This window comes from Protopterus annectens, chromosome 1.part0, assembly GCF_019279795.1.
Source record: "Protopterus annectens isolate FY-2018-M chromosome 1.part0, PAN1.0, whole genome shotgun sequence".
Taxonomy (NCBI): domain Eukaryota; kingdom Metazoa; phylum Chordata; order Ceratodontiformes; family Protopteridae; genus Protopterus; species Protopterus annectens.
The window spans coordinates 1,402,233,112-1,402,251,388 of NC_056725.1; the positions used below are offsets into that span (position 1 = coordinate 1,402,233,112).

Consider the following 18,277-nt stretch of genomic DNA (forward strand, 5'->3'; position numbering starts at 1 on the left):
GTCATTTAAGTTAGGAAATTGAGAAAGAGAGAAGATTAAAGAACATTAAAAATGATTAAAGAGCCTATCTCAGACAAACATGAAAGAATAGTGCTAGTGAATGACACGTATCAGAAGCATATGCACCACCTTTGTGCTCCCTGCTAATTCTCAATCTGGCAACCCCTCAGCTTTTCAGCTGAGAAGCAAAACAAGTCCTCACATGCTTGAGGGCAGAAGAAAAGAAAGCTGTTTCTTCTCTGAAAAAATGTATAAAACCTAGGAAGCAGCTAGATACATCCTATATCACATCTGAAGTGGTTATGTGCTTCAGCCCTAACAACAAATGCACTATCCTTCACTTCTGAACACTTATGGTGTACTAAGCAGACTGATCAGCATCTTCTTCTTCTTTTGGCTTTTCCCGGTTAGGGGTTGCCACGGCGGATCATCTTGTCTGCTCATGATTGGCAGTGGAGTTTTACAGTTTTTATCCCTACCACCTTTCATCTGGGGTGCTGCCCTTTTTGCCCTGCCCTAGCTATGCCTCTGACAGGTAGTATGTGTATAATTACTTTCAGTGGCAGAATTTCAGAAATATTCTTGTATTCTGGTGAAGCGCATTTAGAAGGGACTGGACTCACATAAAACTGTCAACTTTGTCAAGAATCAGGGACAAAGCCAAAAATAATGCATGGAAAAAGACCCAAAATTAAAAACAGTTTTTAAATGTTACTCTAATTCAATTAAAAGGTTAATAAAATAACAGGTTTTGCATTGCATTTTTTAAACAATTAGAAGTATAACACTAATGGCTGGCATTAGTGACTGTACCCTTAGTGATTTTGCAGAAAATCAAAAATTGGATTAGAGACAGGGCAAAAATATGAGGCAAAATTAAGCACAGTCTGCAAAATTAAGCACAGTCTGCAAAATTAGGAGCAATTCAGAAGTATGCAGACTTCATAACAATAAGCAACACCAGAGAATGTCAGCAAAGCAGTTACACAGGCAGAAAGGGCAAACTGACTCATTTTGATGGCAAACCATACACAAGTGCTTCGGCAAAACGGCTAGAAAGGTAAATGTTTCATGTTATCTCATCATGATGATGATAAGACATACACAAGGGCTTCAGCAATGTATCTACACAAGAAAGAGGCCACACAGCAAGGTAACCACACAACATGCCTGAGGAGACTGCCATCTTAAATCAGAGTGCAACGATGGCACATGGGTTAGTATGAAGTCATGGGAACATGACATAAGTTTCAAACAACTGAAACTGAGACACATGAACCATAAGACAAGAAACACAGGACAGTGAATGGAACAAATGACGCCAGCACACTCATAACACATTCAAAATCTGCTGTTGAGAGGCTGAGACTACAGTGTTCAAACAGAGCTTTCAGCAGGCAATGATGTTTCCAGACATAAGACAAAGTAACAGTCTGCCTTATCTTTGTTACTACATTAGAACTGTATGAAACAATATTCAAGCCGACGTGTTACTATAGCTAGATATCTACCAAGAGTGTTATATGCAGCAGCTGCTGACCTCTGTTGTTGTTTTCACCAGTAGAAACCAGCATTATGGTGGCATTTTGTTATTTGTGTAATTTTAGCTGCTCTGTTTACAGCACTGGCAATCCTTCCAGGCTATCTGAAAGCAACCCATTACCCTCAGCTCCTGTTCTATTTGACAGTATGGTTTGTAAGTACAAGACAATCCGCAGTCATGTGGTACAAGGAAGTTCACAAGCAAACGTTACAAAAATAACACCATTGTGGTTTGAGCAGGCAACTGTCCCCTGATCAGATACATTTTGTTTTGTGCATTCTCCTTTATTCAGTACAGTATCTGTACATCATCTGAAACATTGTAATTAAGATGCTGTTATGTATTTATAGCAATAAACTGAAACAAAGCTCTATGTGATACACAATGTTTAGTAACACGGATATGCTATGAGACCACATAGTCTCAGACTGGTTTACAGTTACTGATGAACTTTGCTAATAATAAGTATCAGCCCTGTGTTAGCGCAAGAAAGAAAATGTGCCTGCAAATACAGACCTACTAAAACAGAGGCACAGTATTCCTTTTTAACATGATTCTCTCTCTGAATTTGAAAGCCATAAGACAGCTACTGACCTGTAGTCAGTAATACCTGAAAATAAAGAGCAGCATGCAATCAGAATTAGTAAGAAAATGATAGTAGTAACTTCTAGAAGGAAATTAAGGTAAAAGAAATAGATGATTCATCACACCTTGAGGTATTCTAAGACCATACTTCCCTATATGATAATTTTTTTTGTACATTCTGTATGCTTGCAAAAAGACTTAAAGGAGCAAACACAACACCTTTTATGGAACTAGTGAAGATTAAAATGCTTTTAAAGTGCCAGATGTTGCATAAGATGTTTGATAATATTCTACAAAAATACTACACAATATACTTTCTAATTATTTTTTTAACATTAGGTTTATCAGGTACATTCATTTTGTTTGCATTTTAATTTGCAAAGCAGATGTAACTAGGGAACTGCAGTATCCAGAATACAATAGGTTACTTAATAGCTAAAGCTGAACTCCACTGGTATGAAAATAAATGTTGGGTGGATCTAAACATATTTTACCTATGTTCTGAACAGACATCTATTACCAGAACAGTTCAGGTTGTAGAACTTTACAAGACCTGCTTTCAGAAGAAATAGTAACAATATGCTTGTTTGGTCATAATTGCTGGACATACATTTCATCTCGATCTGATAAAGTTACTCACTATGTAGATGATTCTGCTTAAAACTTTCTGTTCTGTCTTCACTTTCCCAGTGTCCTTCAAAACATCAAGTTTTTCAAACTGATTCAGAACTTTTCAGGTGAGTCTAATCTCACCATTAGCAAAACCCAATCCCAAAACATGTTTTTTAGACCTAGCAGCATTCCCCCTATATCCACGCACGTCTTAAAATGCTGTCCTTTGATATGCATCACCTTGAAATAGTCAGCTCTGCAACTACTTGATGTAACACTCAGTCATAAACTGAAATTTGATATACTTGCCAAATCAGTTGTATTTTTAACAAATAAGTAACTAGGACTACTTTACAGAGCAAAACATTTTTGACCTACAGTGCACAGTCTGAACAGTAAGAGCACATCTATTCATGCTTCAGTCCTGTATTTCTCTAATAGTCTTATAATGCATGAACACTGAGGTTACACTCAGAAAGTAACCAAATAATATCTGTCTTGTAGTGAAGTGCAAGTGTATGAACCTCACTACAACATCCTTGTGTTACAGTGAGGTTCATACATGAGAAACTTGTAGTTAGAAGCTACAATAGCAGTTGTGTATCACAACACCGACTGACTGACAAAATGCTTTCCTCTACACAGAGGTAAACTAAGGACACACAGATAATCCAGAAAGCTTGAGTCAGATCTGGTATCCCACCAGTGATCATGAGGGTGACAGGACTAACATGAAACTCAGTACAAATGATTAGTCCAGATAAAATCACTTTATCTAGGAGATGCTCTTTCTCTGTGATCCCCTCCATGTGTGGGAGGAATAAAGGTACCTTGTTAAAGTTTCAAGTAGTTTATTCAGGTAAGCAAAAAGATGGACGAGTGTTTTTATTCTAATTATTACAGCACGTGCTGTCAATCTTCATATGGTAATGTGCTGTCAATCTTCATATGGTAATGTGCTGTCAATCTTCATATGACAAGTTTAGTCAGCAGTTTTCTCCCAGTCATGCATGTTTTAGGTTATGGACTTGAAGCAAATGTCAGACTCCTTTGGGGAAATTTCATCAGAATGAAGGACAAATCCATAAATACTTGGGAGCAATCAGGGAAACATTAAGAACATAAGCATTGTTAAATTGAATAGGGGAACATGAAGGGTTAAGTATAATACGTCGGTAGTTGGATCATGGCATTATTTATCAAGTGTAGTTCACCATGTTTTTATCATAGTCATCAAATGTATGATGGATGACGAGTGACAGAACACACAAAAAATATGAATAATGAGGAGGAAGTTTGATTCAAGCAGCAACATCTCTGAAAATCAGAAACAGCTTCCAATATGGCTTGTCAGTACTCAGCATCCATTGTCCTGCAGTTATCCAGATTGGACTAAGATTTAGCCAAGCCATACAATTACATGCATCCATACTAGTAATCATTCAATTTAAATAATTTATATCTAAAGGCAAATAAATGTATAGTTTTTACATTAACAACTAAAATTTTTGTATTCATTAATGAAATATTATTATGTTTACATGACCTGACACAGTTGTTTTAAGTGAAATAACTTTTTGCTTATCTGATTGTTTGGGTTTACTTCTGTAGCCGGGTTGCTTTTCTCAGTTATTCTTATTAGCTAATAATACAGCAGGTAATTCTTAGTTAGTTTCAATTTATTTATGCTTTTACAGGTGGTTGTTTATAGATCTTTTGTTATCTTCAGTGTTCAATCCTGATAGATCACCTAAGGTATGTAATTATTTCATTTGGGTACTTTATACTGAAACAGGTAATATTTTCGGGTGTATTTATTGGTATAGTGAGCATATGGCCTCACAGTCAGTCAGGTTTGGGGCTAGACTTATAAGTACGTTAGGCAGGTTTGTCACAATTCCAGTATTTATAAAAGTATTTCATTAAAGGCAAGTTTTATACATATATATATATATATATATATATATATATATATATATATATATATATACACACACACACACACAAACACATATACACACATATATATATATATATATATATATATATATATATATATATATATATATATATATGTTTTTTTTTATTTCGGTAGCCATTTGAAATGTCAGGACCTGCTAGAGCGAGTCCCAAAATATGGCGACTGAATGGCTGAAAGAATGGACTTCTGTATAGTAAGTTTGAGATGCCATTTCTTGGAATATGCTCTTTTCTCCAAGGTATGGCAATCTCGGAGTTTGTATATACAAGTCTGGAAGGTGTGAGGGACTTGCACCCCACATGGAGAGGTGGTGCAGGAGGGTTGTCCCCCTGCAAAAAGAAGTTTGAAGGAGAAGAGCGATTTTTGTAATTCACTCTTTTCCTGCATTTTCAGTGTTTTTTTTTGGCTTGTTGGCACTCAGCATTTTGAGGTCAACATTTCAGCAGGGAGCCTTCCATCTCTCTCTCGTAGAAATAATGGAAGGCCTTCAAGCTAAGTGATATGCCACCAAGCTAAAGCTTTACTTGAAGAAGCATCAACATCTAGTCAACCCTGCAGAGAGCCAATGCAGCCCTTTCAAAACAAGAGACAGTTTTCTGATCAAATTACAGTTGGATTGGATGAGGGTGGGGTGAGCTAGAAGCAAAGCAAAAGGAAGGAAGTGGATGGGCAATTAAGAATCAGAAGATGCTGGAACGATACCAATTTTGGTACAAGGAGCATCTGTTTCCCCATGTATTGTTACTAATGTCCAGTCTTTAGGGGAGGACTCAAGGCCAGTTCAGGTAACAGAGGAATACTTATATATGTTCTTAGAAACACTATCTCAAGGGGGATAGAGCTAAACTATTTCAGTTGATCACTGATGGGGGTTTCCCTACAACACAGGTTCAATCACCAGAAGAGTTGCTGAAGGAACAAAGCATAACCCCATTATCCTCCTGCTTATTTTCCAGACTTGCTTTAGATAGTTAAGTCAGCCAGGCAATCAGCAATGTTGGGGTTGTTGCAAATTCACTCCTACCTGAGGCTTTCATTATTTTTCACATTCCCTCTTCTTCCCACACCAGATTAAAGTCATGCTGGGCTCATAACAAAGGATTTTGTGCACAACCAGCCGGTTGATTTATTTGTGTGTGTTCCTACTGTACGAAGAATCACTTTGTTCTTAGGTGTTGGCCCAAGGATGAAAAGAGACATGGGGGAGCACTCTGATATTGTAGCCCAGGCAGATATGACCCTAGCCCTGAGTAGCATGCTGCCATCACCCAGAATGATACCACAGTACAAGGACAAAATGACTGACTTCAACAACTGGCTAAGCTTCTGGTGTCATTCTAAGGGGATCCAGTATCTGTCTTCCTGGGATGACATGATCGACAGACCACGATGCTTTGCCAGAGATAGCCTACACCTATCGCCCTTGGGATGCCAGATACTGGCTAAGGCTCTTGCCACCCCTATAGTGCCTTGTTTAGGCAAGGTTCAAATGACAAATTTGCCACTGTAACAGGTACAAGCAAGAAAAATCTGAGGGTAATGCTACTCAATGCTAGAAGTCTAAACCTCAAAATGTATTCACTCGAGGCACTCCTTAAAATGGAGAACATCGACATCTGTGCAGTGTCAGAGACCTGGTTCAAGCCTCCAGAGAGCACCCCTGCATTACCAGGCTATAATTCATACCACACCTTTCGGACAGCTAACCTGGATCGAAAAACTAAAGTTGGAGGTGTGTCCATATTCATTAAGGATATCCACACCTCCAGGCTAGTTGCTTAGCATAATGCATCCAAGATTATCCAAGTGCAACTAACTCTGGGCAAGACCGTAATCCAAATTGTAACTTGCTACAGATCCCCCACCATGCCCCAGGATTTCCACTCCTCATTTCTTGATACACTGGAAAATATTATGGTACAACCCAACACCGTAATAATTGGCAATTTCAACTACCTCACCATTAACTGGGAAAACTACTCATGTACCAACTCATTTGCTCAACATTTTCTGGAATTCATAAATTCCAACGCCTTGGATCAACTTATCCACACTCCCACCAGGGGCAGCGATATCTTAGACCTGGTCATTACCAACATGGGTGACCGGTGTTCCACACCAGAGGTCAGTTCCTCGTTGGTCAGATCTGACTACAAGCTAATCAGCCTAGACATCCACATCCTGCCCCCACCCCCCCTTAGGGAAACCACCATAAAAAATTTCTCCAAAGCCAACTTCATGCTTCTCAAGACAGAAGTGGCAAACTTCACAACACCCATGCAGACGGACAATAGAGGCACGACTGCTGAATCCTGCACAAATGCACTTTATAAGCACTTACACGAGTGTATGGATCATGCTATCCCTAACAGAACCAAGATGCTATCCTCCAAAAAAAGAAGCTAATCTGGTGGTCCCCTGCCATAAACAAACTCTACAACAGAAGAAAGAAACTGTTGCAAAAAAGAGTAACATCCCATGACTGGAAGAACTCCCTGGTCAGCCTCAATAAGAAGCTGAGATCCCTCCTAAAGAGCCACCACAGACCCAAGAAACTACCGCCCCATTAGCCTAATGAGCCTGGTCTGCAAGGCTATGCATTGAACTTATAAACAATGACATTGGTAATCTCAAAACTCAAGACCCCACCCAGTTTGGGTTTGTAAAAGGCAGATCATGTCTCCTAAATCTGATAGACTTCTTTGAAGCAGTCACCAAAGCCATAGATGAGGATAAGGTGGTTCACACAGCCTATCTAGATCTCGCCAAGGCTTTCGACACCACCCCCCCTTGGAATTATAGATAAACTCACTAAACTAGGTATAAATCCCTATGTCACAAGATGGGTTGCCAACTGGCTCACTGACAGAACCCACAATGTGAAAGTAGCAGACTCCAAATCCATCTTCAGACCAGTGACAAGTGGAGTACCACAGGGTTCAGTCCTGGGTCCTCTCCTGTTTGGTATCTACTTCTCTGAAGTACAGGCTAACACAGAAGGTCTTTGGCTAATGAAGTTCACAGATGACTACAAACTAGGAGCCATAATCAAAACTCCAAAAGATGTGGACATCCTACAAAAGGGCATCGCTGAGACAGATGCCTGATGTCAAAGCCATGGTCTCAAGCTCAGTGCCAAAAAGTGCATTGTCGCCCATTTTGGTAAAAACTCTGTACCCATGAACTACCATATAGGCAGTAGTCTACTTAACACCGAAAGTGAGATAAGGGACCTTGGGACCCAGGTGGACAGTAGTCTCTCCTTTGATAATCACATTGCCACAGTAGTCAGGAAATCCTTCTACATGGCACACCTCATCACAAAAGGTTTCTTATCCAGGAAAAAAGAGGTTATTGTTCCCCTCTACTCGTCACTCATTAGACCCATTATAGAGTACAGTGCCCCTTTTGGTATGTACCTCACAAGGCATCTACAACAACTGGAAAGGCTGCAGAAATACCTCACAAAGGGGATTACTGGCCTCAAACAGATGCCCTACGCAGACCGTCTCAAAAAACTGCAGCTTTACTCCATCGCATATCACCTACTCAGAGGCAATCTCTGCCTAAAACACAAAGCTATGTCAAACCTAGAGCTTTTAGACATGCTCCACTTAAAGAAATCCCAATCTCTATGAGCTACATGCTCTAGGGACCTAAACCTCATCACCACAATAAACAGAACATGCTGGAGGGATAGATTCCTGTCCCAGAGACTTCCCATACTATCAAAAAGAAAGAAAGATAAATAGAAAGAAAGAGACACAATAATAATAGCTAAAAACACAAAAAGAAACACATATTTATACAATATTTTTCAAATATATATCCTATACAATAAGACCATTTACTAATACATATGATTATTGCATTACATAGTTATTCCACTTAAATTTCCAATTTTATTTGAATATTACATTTTGCCCTGCTATTAATATTTCATAACATTTCCTTGTTTATTTACTTTCACATCACTACTTATTACTTATTTACATATCCCAATTTATTTCCATGTTTAATCCTTTGCTTTGACACATAATTATTTTGTTTTTGAAGAGCAATATGTTTTGCAGTTAGAGGGAATGGCAATGGGGGCAGCGTTTGCCCCCTTTTACGCCATATTATTCATGGCCTTTTTTAAAAATGTGTTTATTTATTCAACAAGTTTTGTTAAGAATGGGTCTATATTAGAACATCAAAGTTTTAAAACTTCGAATGTTCTAATATCGACCCCTATTCAGCGAAAGCTGAAAACATCGAACATACAGAACAGCGGATTTTTTCCTAGGGAAAAAATTTGCTGTTCCAAAACACATACACACAACACAAGCACATCAAACAAAAAGCAATCCACACACATACACCTAAAATCTTACACCTAACCCTACACTAAACTATACACACACCACTAACTATCCACTTACCTTAACCCAAACCCTAACCCTAAGGTCCGTCACTATCACACACTCACCTCACCCATGCCCTAACCCTAACTCACCTACCCTGCCCTAACCCTCACGTCCACACAATCGCACACATACCTACCCCGTGCCCTAACCCTAACTCACCTAACCCGCCCTAACCCTCACATCCACACAATCGCACACATACCTAACCCTCACCCTAACCCGCACTCAATTGCACACTTACCTGAACCCGACCCTTAACTTTCCACCACAGCGCTGAAAATACCGAAGCAACAGAAACGGACAACCGAATTCTTTCCCTAGGAAAAAATTTGGTTTTCTGTTGCTTCGACATTTTGAGAAAATCATGTACAAATGTCCTTTGCTAATGCAGACGGGGTTTAATGGATCTACAAACTTGGGTGGGGGTATGGCTATGAGCATTTCTTATCTGCTGTACTGAAAGATTTAGTTACAGTGAGGTGGAATGGCAGTTCCCTGCCTGTCATCCCTCCCTTCACATTAGGCTTTGTGCAATGCAAGGTAAAGCTTCCCCATTTTAGTTTCCTCCCTGCTTTTCTGGGAAACTTGGATTGGTATAGAACTCAAGGGAGTGTAAGCAAAGGCTAATGTGAAGCTCCCATCAGGATGAGCACCAGAATGGTGTTTCTGTTGGTCAAGGTTCACTGTTAGGGTGGTTAGAACACCACTGGGAATTGGCAGTCAAAAGTTGCATTCTCTTTTCTTGTCATTGCATGAAGTATTGGTTCCATGGTGGTTCAGTTACAGTTATAAATTTACAACAAAAGGTTGCAGTGGTTATTCTTGTTTTGATGTTTTTTCAGTGGAACAGGTACGATATACTGTCTACAGACAAGCCGAACCTGAAACAGAACCAAACTCTGGATTTGTTTCAGGTTGTTTCAGGTTCTGTTTGAAACAGAATCAAACTCTGGACCTTTGAAACACTCGCTCACAGTATTATTTTGTACAGATAACTACCTGGTGGCATATGTCATGGCTGGAAAGGGTTCAGTATGACTTAGTCAACTTTACCAGCTAGCAAATAGACATCTTAAAATGACAGCAGTTTATTTAGACCAAGATGACAACCACTAGAACACACAAGTGTTTTCAGTTTGTCTGTGAACAACAGTTGTGGCTGTGTCTCATGACATTAGTAACCACATATTAGAAGAGTGCAAAGTTCTGAACAGTGTGAGCTAAAAGCACTGTAGAAATTACTTTTAAGGTTGCTCTTTGCAGACAGTTCTTTTTTTTAAAGGAACTTACATTACTATGGTTTCATTCCTTAGGGAGCAGTTTCAATCTGCACTGTCATGATTTCACATGGTTTTTACTTTTGTTTACGGTTAAACAGGAAGTTACATCAGAATCAATATGTTTGATTTGAAAATGAACATTTCTAGAACCATTAAGTCAGTCTGTAATACAATTTAATGTGTATAGCAATCTGCTTGTTTGGCTTTCTCAAAACTGAACATGGCTCTGCCTGTTATATTTATTTACTTATAACTTGGATTTATTTGTTTAAATTTGTCAACCGGGTAAATGCTCTGGTCATGTGATCCTATTCAGATATGACCAAGGTTGCCAGATGTCCCTATTTGGGCGGGACTGTCCCGAGATCAGCAGCCTGATCCCGAGTCCCGCACTGCCGGTTTAAATCCCGGGCAGCTTCCACTTTGTTTTTTTTTTTTTTTTTTTTGATTGCATACGGGCCAGTCAAAAATCGCTAAACACGGAGCTTCTTGTGTTTAATGCGGAAGTTCCGCATTAAATACAAGAAGCTCTGTGTTTAGCGATTTTTGATTGGCCCGTATGCTGGTATACGGGCCAATCAAAACATCACAAAACAGAGCTACTTCTGTTTAATGCGCAGCTGCAATGTTCTGCATTAAACAGAAGTAGCTCCCTGTTAAGCGATTTTTGATTGGCCCATATACCGGTATACGGGCCAATCAAAACATTGCAAAACAGAGCTACTTCTGTGTAATGCGGAACTGCGATGTTTCGAATTAAACAGAAGTAGCTCTGTGTTTATTTTTGATTGGCCCGGGCCAATCAAATAAAAAATAAACACACAGAGCTACTTCTGTTTAATGCCTGATGTTCCACATTAAAGATGTGGAAGACCTTTTTTTTTTTGTGTCTTCACTTTATCCCTACCTTGCCAGTCGGAAATCTGGCAACCCTGGGTATGACCCTGGTACTCACATGTGTTTATTAGGCTAATTAGACCATGAGGGCCTTTTTAAGTGTAGCCATGCATTCCAAATCTCTGACAAGTTTTTCTGGTAACATTGATAAGTGTAAGCAAGGGCTTGGGAGATGAAACATTTACAAGCAGGGGCCTGGAAGATGAACCATTTACAGGCTAGTTAAGGGGAACATAAATAGTTATAATTGGCAGCAGTTGCAGGTATAAACAATACTGCAGTACAATATATAAAACATAGCACAGCAACAGTGATTTACATTTAAAAAAAATAAACACTAGAGAAGTTTGCAAAATACAACTAAAACATTAGAGATGTCTAGTTCACTTCAGTGCCACACAAATTGCAGATGAAATAACACAATTCACAACATAGTAAGGTTGTTATACTGTAACCCTATCAGTTTTACTAATTAAACAAATCATATATGATTTAATCTTTCTTTTTAATTGTTGTTTCAGTAGAAGTTTAGATCTGTATTGTAGCTGATACATAAAAAGATTAAAATCTAAAACCTAACTTCAAAATTCTGCTGAATCCCCCCACCACACATGCACACAAGAACTGTTTTCCCAGGTTACTCTGTCATAAATATTCTTTCAGTTTTTTAAAATAACTATAAACAAACTCTGAACAGAAGTGAATCTACAGTAACTTCCTACAGTTCAAGTTCTCTAACATTCTTAGTTTCCACAGTTGACAATATGAATGCTATGACATACACTGTTTTTTTTTTACTTAATGAAAGAACCCAGAGTCTGATAGTGCATTTTGTTCAGCAGTTTGCATAATATATAGGTTGTTCTTACTTATCAATTGCATTATCTTGGAGGCTGGTGCAACTCAGCCTGAGAGTCTAGAGTTTGATCCTAGGCTCAGGTTGCTGCTTAAGTGAAATCTGCTTGTTCTCCTTGGGTTTTCATGGTTTTTACTCTGTGAATCATAGACTCTTTGTACCGTGAAGCTTTGCTCTGTGGATTGTCCATTTTAAAGAAGTTTTTTTCAGTGAAATTTACCTGATTGAATAAATAATGGAATTATAAAGAATATTTTATGCTTACCTTTGAAAATGCACTAAGTGGATAACGATGAACAGTGTACAATGTGGTATAACACCTGTGACAAATAATTCCATGGCACATCTTACATCACTACCTGCTTTATAGACTACAGGTACACATGTGACCGTAACCTTCCTTCAAGGCTAATGAAAGTTAGGATAGTTAAGTCAGAAAATAAACAATGCAAGACACAAAGCAAGAACAGTATACATAAAATGCCTACTTGGGAAATCAGAGTAGCTTTTGTTTATTTATTGCATTTATATGATGGTTTGCTAAGGATGCTATTAGGTTAATAGAATGAGATTAGAACACCTACACAAGTACATTTAGAGAGTTATTTCTTCTCATTAATGCTACAGATCAAACAAAAATAGGTGTATTATAGTCATTAGATGAAATATTCTAAGTGATGTAATTAAAAATAAAATGCTAATAGGAGTATAGCATTTATTTCTGTTATTTTGTACATGGCCTCTTTTTATAGACATTCTGGGTGAATGCATATTGTGAAAGGTGTAGGTTCATGCCATCTCAACTACTGTAACAGCAAGGAAGATGCTTTGGCTAGTGCTAGATGCATTTTTAAATGGTGAAAAATAGCTACAGTAAGAGCAGACCTAACAACATGGACCACCCAAGATAGGAAGATCTGACTGTCACATGTAATGGTTCTGCATTAAATACTTGATTTTTAGTAACAATTGGGAAATCATCAGTCTGATTTTGTGCTGAGTCTACCTCTAGAACAAAAGATGGCATATTTAGCACAAAATACACCAAAACATAAGCAGTTTGGCTGTAAGAAATAATGCAATTCTAAGAATAAACAGTAAGATCTGTTAAATATAATGACAGTGTCTGACAAAATGTCCATGTTATAACTTACAATTCATGATAATGAAAATAATCCAAGTTTCAAGATTCCATTTTATTTGACATCTCCTATACAATATATTTTGCTTCTTTTTACATTGTTGTTAGACAGTTGTTTTTTATGAAATGATTGGGGCTAGGCATTAGAATATTCTTACTAAACAAATACATGTAAAATTAAGGGAATAAAAAACAAAATAAATAGACACATACACAACTTTGTTGCAAAAAATTAAGGACCATGATCTTAGCAGGTATGAAAAAGTTTGGTCAGAATTTATCACGTTGTCTACCTCATGAACCTTCTTATTTTTTATAATTTGTTAACTGAGTAGATGGACTGATGTAAATGGACTTTTTCAATCAATGAACTAGGAGTCAGGCACATGCCAAATATGCCACAGTGTACTTTTTAAATTTTATTTAATTTTGGGATCAGCAATAACGTGGTCAAGACCTACTACCTCAACTCTGTACTTGTCTTCTTATTGTGGATTGAATTATTCAGTAGATTTGGTCACATAATTTATTCTGTAATTTGTAACCAAGGCAAAACTAACCCCAAATTTAGACTTTAATGCACTACAGAATTGCTTCCAGGCAGAGCACATATCAGTGTGTGACATGAACTGATTATGCTACATATTACTTGCACATGGCTCCACCAGTAATAATAGAGCTAGTATTCTTCACATTTCTGTCACCAATGACAGAGATGCCTGATCATGCTGCTGCCACCAATGATCAAGAGTTCTGGAAAGCGGAACCAGGCCTAGTGTGGGATATATGACTACTGGGAGAGGTACAGCCCTCCCCAAGCTCAAAATTTTGTTTCAGATTGAAGAAGCTGCCTGCATTGGACCACCAGTGCAACCACAGTTAACATGGAGGGAGAAGAGGCAGGGCTATATGCTGTATATAAGTCTATATTCTATCATGAACACCTTTTCTTTTATTTAGATACAGTCCAGTATTTGAGGTATACCAAGTAAACAGTCAGTAATTGAAGGTTTAATCTGTGTTTAAAAGCAACTAAGTTACTGTCATTTGCTCATAGTTAAATTGTAATGGGCAGGGAAAGTATAAGTTGTCTACATTTTTGAAAAAAAAAAACTGAATATATTACTACGTGCAAGACTTCTTTCATATAATCCCAATTAAACACAAAAGGTACATCTAGTCAAAAGTTGGTAATGGTGAGCTGGTCTGTTTTTAAAAGTATCTCACATATTGTTATTTGATGAGTATGTAAAATAATTTGAATACATTATAAAGGAAAACATATTTATTTTGCTTGGTCAGAAAACATATGAGGTGTATCAAGTCAAAAAGTAACAGAGGATGAGATTAATTTGTGCTTGATAGCAAATAATAGCATCACAATGTGGATATAGCTTATCAAGGTGTGTGTGTGTGCGTGTGTGTGTGTGTGTGTGTGTGTGTGTGTGTGTGTGTGTGTGTGTGTGTGTGTGTGTGTAAAATGTCTTTTACTTGCTCACAAAAACACCAGAGGCATACCCCCAAAAACTGGATATTCTTGGGGGGGGGGGCGGCAGTCTCTGTGTAAAATCAGCTGATGTTTAGCTACCTAATCAGAGTTAAATGACAGTGGATCTGGATTGTCAGGGGCAGTATATGTATATGAGACAAGTAAAATAAATTAATGTGGACAATTTCTGGCAATTGATTACAGTCAAACATCAGAGGTGTACTCAGTTAATGAAGGTGGGGGACGTGTCAAAGTCCTTATAGTTCCCAGTATAAAAATAAATCATCATGCCTTTTATCTGTAGAAAATTTATGTGACATCTTTACCAGTCAAAAGAGGTTTACCCTATTTAATGGGAATTAGTGTAGGGGAAGAAGAGCTAAAATTATTTTTTCGTGGAAAAAAATGAAGACATAACCCAGGTTTTCACTTTTGCAATTAGAATTTTATTATTAAATTTACCAATGTTATCCATTTTTTTATCCATTAAAAGTTGAAAATCTGAAGATGCTTACTTGCATATACTCTTTTGACAGTACTTACGTATTATCACACCCACATACCTGCATAGATAGGAGTGCAGGAAACACTTGAAACGGTTATTCTAAGCTGTTAGTACTGGAAAAAAAAAACTGTACATTACTTTTAGGAACACGAGCAGTTTAAGAAATCCTCTTTCTGTTTTCCTGTTTTGCGTGCCTTACAGACACCTCAAATCTTGCATCCTTCTTTCTGCTGCTGTAAACGAATTGGACTGGTAGGTTAACATCAGTTTTACACACAGCTGTCCCGTCAAAGAGGATTTCAGTGTTGTGCTTCAGAAAGAGATCAGAAGCTGAGGAAAACTGTGTGTAAAAGTGATGTTAACCTACCCATTCTGAACTGTTTAAAACAGCAGAAAGCAGGAGTGCAGACTTGAGGCTAATATCTGAAGACAAGAGTCCCTTGCAACGTGGTTGCGTAAAAATGATGCCAAAACAAGCACAGCTGACTTATTTTTCCTTAACTACAGCTAGTTAACAGTATTCTGTTGTTCATTTTAGTCCTACTAAATGGAAATGACTGAACTTGTTGCAAACTGGAGAATGCATCAGACATTACACGAGGTTACAAATCTGGTTGCGATAATATGCAAGTACCCTTTTTTCTCATGAAAACAATTTTCCTTTAGCTTTGTATCTAATAGCACAGCATAAGTGCAGTTTATAATAGTTTTGCAACTGAATAGCCATATGTTTTTTTATAACATTTTCAAAAAATATCATATGGTTTTAGAGAGCATAGGCTGGCCATATCACAGTTACTTGAGCTTTTCAGCTTGAGGTAGTGATTGCTTGATTGTTGTTGTTTGTTCTACATGGGGTGATTTTTATGTTTTAATACATATTTGTTATGTTACTTTGGATCTTAGCCTCTTTGGAGAAAAAGTGAGACATCTCTTAACTGCTGATTTCCCAAGGGGCTTTGATCCCAAAATAAGAACAATAAAGTATAGGAATGTAAAGTCTTTAGGAGTGCTAGGTATGTATCCCTTTGAAAAAAAAATATGTTTTGCACTATTCCCGTTATGTGTACATGTCTTATGAGGATTTGTGTACTTGGGCTATGAGTTATAAGCAATTTCTGCACAAAATTGTGTTTTGAGAAATGCAGTCTCAAAGAATCACTGTGGATCCTTTCCAGTGCTACAACCCTGTACTAACAGGAATTCCGCAATAGGCCAACATCACAGTTAAGTGTGCATGATGTCAAATTGCATTATGCTCAATTTCTCTAATATGTAAGAATATGACTTCTCTTCAAGGAGAGGTGTGCAGCCCTCATCCAGAATATATCTGTGCTGAGTTGATATTACATTAGAACATATTACAAATCAAATGTAATACTCTAGGAAAATTAACTCTAATATAAATGGAAAGGTGCCACTACCAAGAATCCTTGGACTAAGCATGAAGATACAGCCTAGACAACTTCAAAACTGAGCTGTGTGTAAATCCTTGGGAAATGTATTGTAGTTAGATGAAGTATACAGGTACACTTGTATAATTTACTGCCAAAAGTGACTTGAGATATAGCCCATTAACACACAAGTACTCAACACAGGTTTTTTTTTACAGGCATTTCAAAGTGTCACTCTGCCAAGTTGCAATGTAATTGGTATTCATTCGGGAGGGGGTACATGACTTTTATTCATATTGAATATTCAATACATGTGTATAAGCTGTCCTTTTGTGCTAATTCAAAACATTTGGTAGCATATATTATAACTTTAGTACCTAGACTGCTCTAAAGACAACATCAAGATGTTGCCTCTTCTCTCTTGGAAGATAGATGTAGACAGGTACTTTCTCTGGAAGTGTTTGTGTCTTTGTTGAGTTCAACATTTTGGCACAGTTTGAACTTAAAAGTCCTCCCATATTTACCATTGTTATATTTTATTAAGCTTTATATATTACTAAACTGTGGCTTTGTTTTCAGAATACCTACCTGGCTAAGTACCTTTTTTGCTTACATTCACCTGCTTTTTCAAACCAGGGAAAGTGGCATCCAACTACAACAGCCACCCTAGCTCCCTGAGCTCAAGGAAGTTAGCATTACCACCCCAGTTATCCAAGCATACTTTGTTAACAACAAAGAACAAAAACTTCTAAAAAGAACCATATTTTACACTGCATATATACAAGGTGTTATTCTTATTTGCTTTTAATAGCATATATGTATTCATAGATACAATATAATGCTTTTTTTTCAAAGTAAAAGCTGTTATATCTAAATGTACATGCAAACATAAAGTATATTGCATTTTGATCATAATGATCATTAACTTCAATGGTCTAATCCAAGTGAATGGAAACTCATAAAAGTGTCCATTGTCAACAAACCTGCAAAACCTCTATGCCTACATGGGCACATATCCTTGGTTCTTGAAGAAAAATCCTGGATCATGTGACTTTCATTCTCAGTAATATATTTAAGGCACAGCTGTCTTTGGTTGATTAATTTAGAATGGCATCACAAAATCTAAATGACTCCATTACTGCCCTGCAAAATCTATCAGTTCTCAGTAATCATTCATCTTTGCCAGTAATCATTCTTATATTAACAGACTTTACTGAACATGAACATAATAAAGTAAATGCATAGCAGTTTGTTTAGATGAGCTGATGCGACATCTTATCTGTCCATGAGGCACCAAGGTCAGATCCAAATGGATCCAACAACCCATTCATTGAGCCATGTATCTAGTGTTATGGTAAGTTCATAACATTTATTTTTTTTAACATTGCATTTCACAAACCTCAGTTGATAACTAATGTAATAGAAATATGAACTGATTAATTTAGATTTTAATGAACTCAAAATCAGACTTCTTTCATTATAATCAATTGTTATTTCAATCCTAAAAACAGGATGAAATGTTAAAATAAGGCCCTATCTACCTGGGTGGGAAAAATTGATTGAGACACTCATACAAATAATTATT

At 37.4% G+C, this 18,277-nt stretch overlaps 1 long non-coding RNA gene across 1 annotated transcript in view; it reads right to left on the bottom strand.

The window, feature by feature from the left end:
* The window catches only part of LOC122798391, a 487,096-nt gene that overhangs the window by 318,175 nt on the left and 150,644 nt on the right, over window positions 1-18,277 (bottom strand). The window lies entirely within an intron of this gene.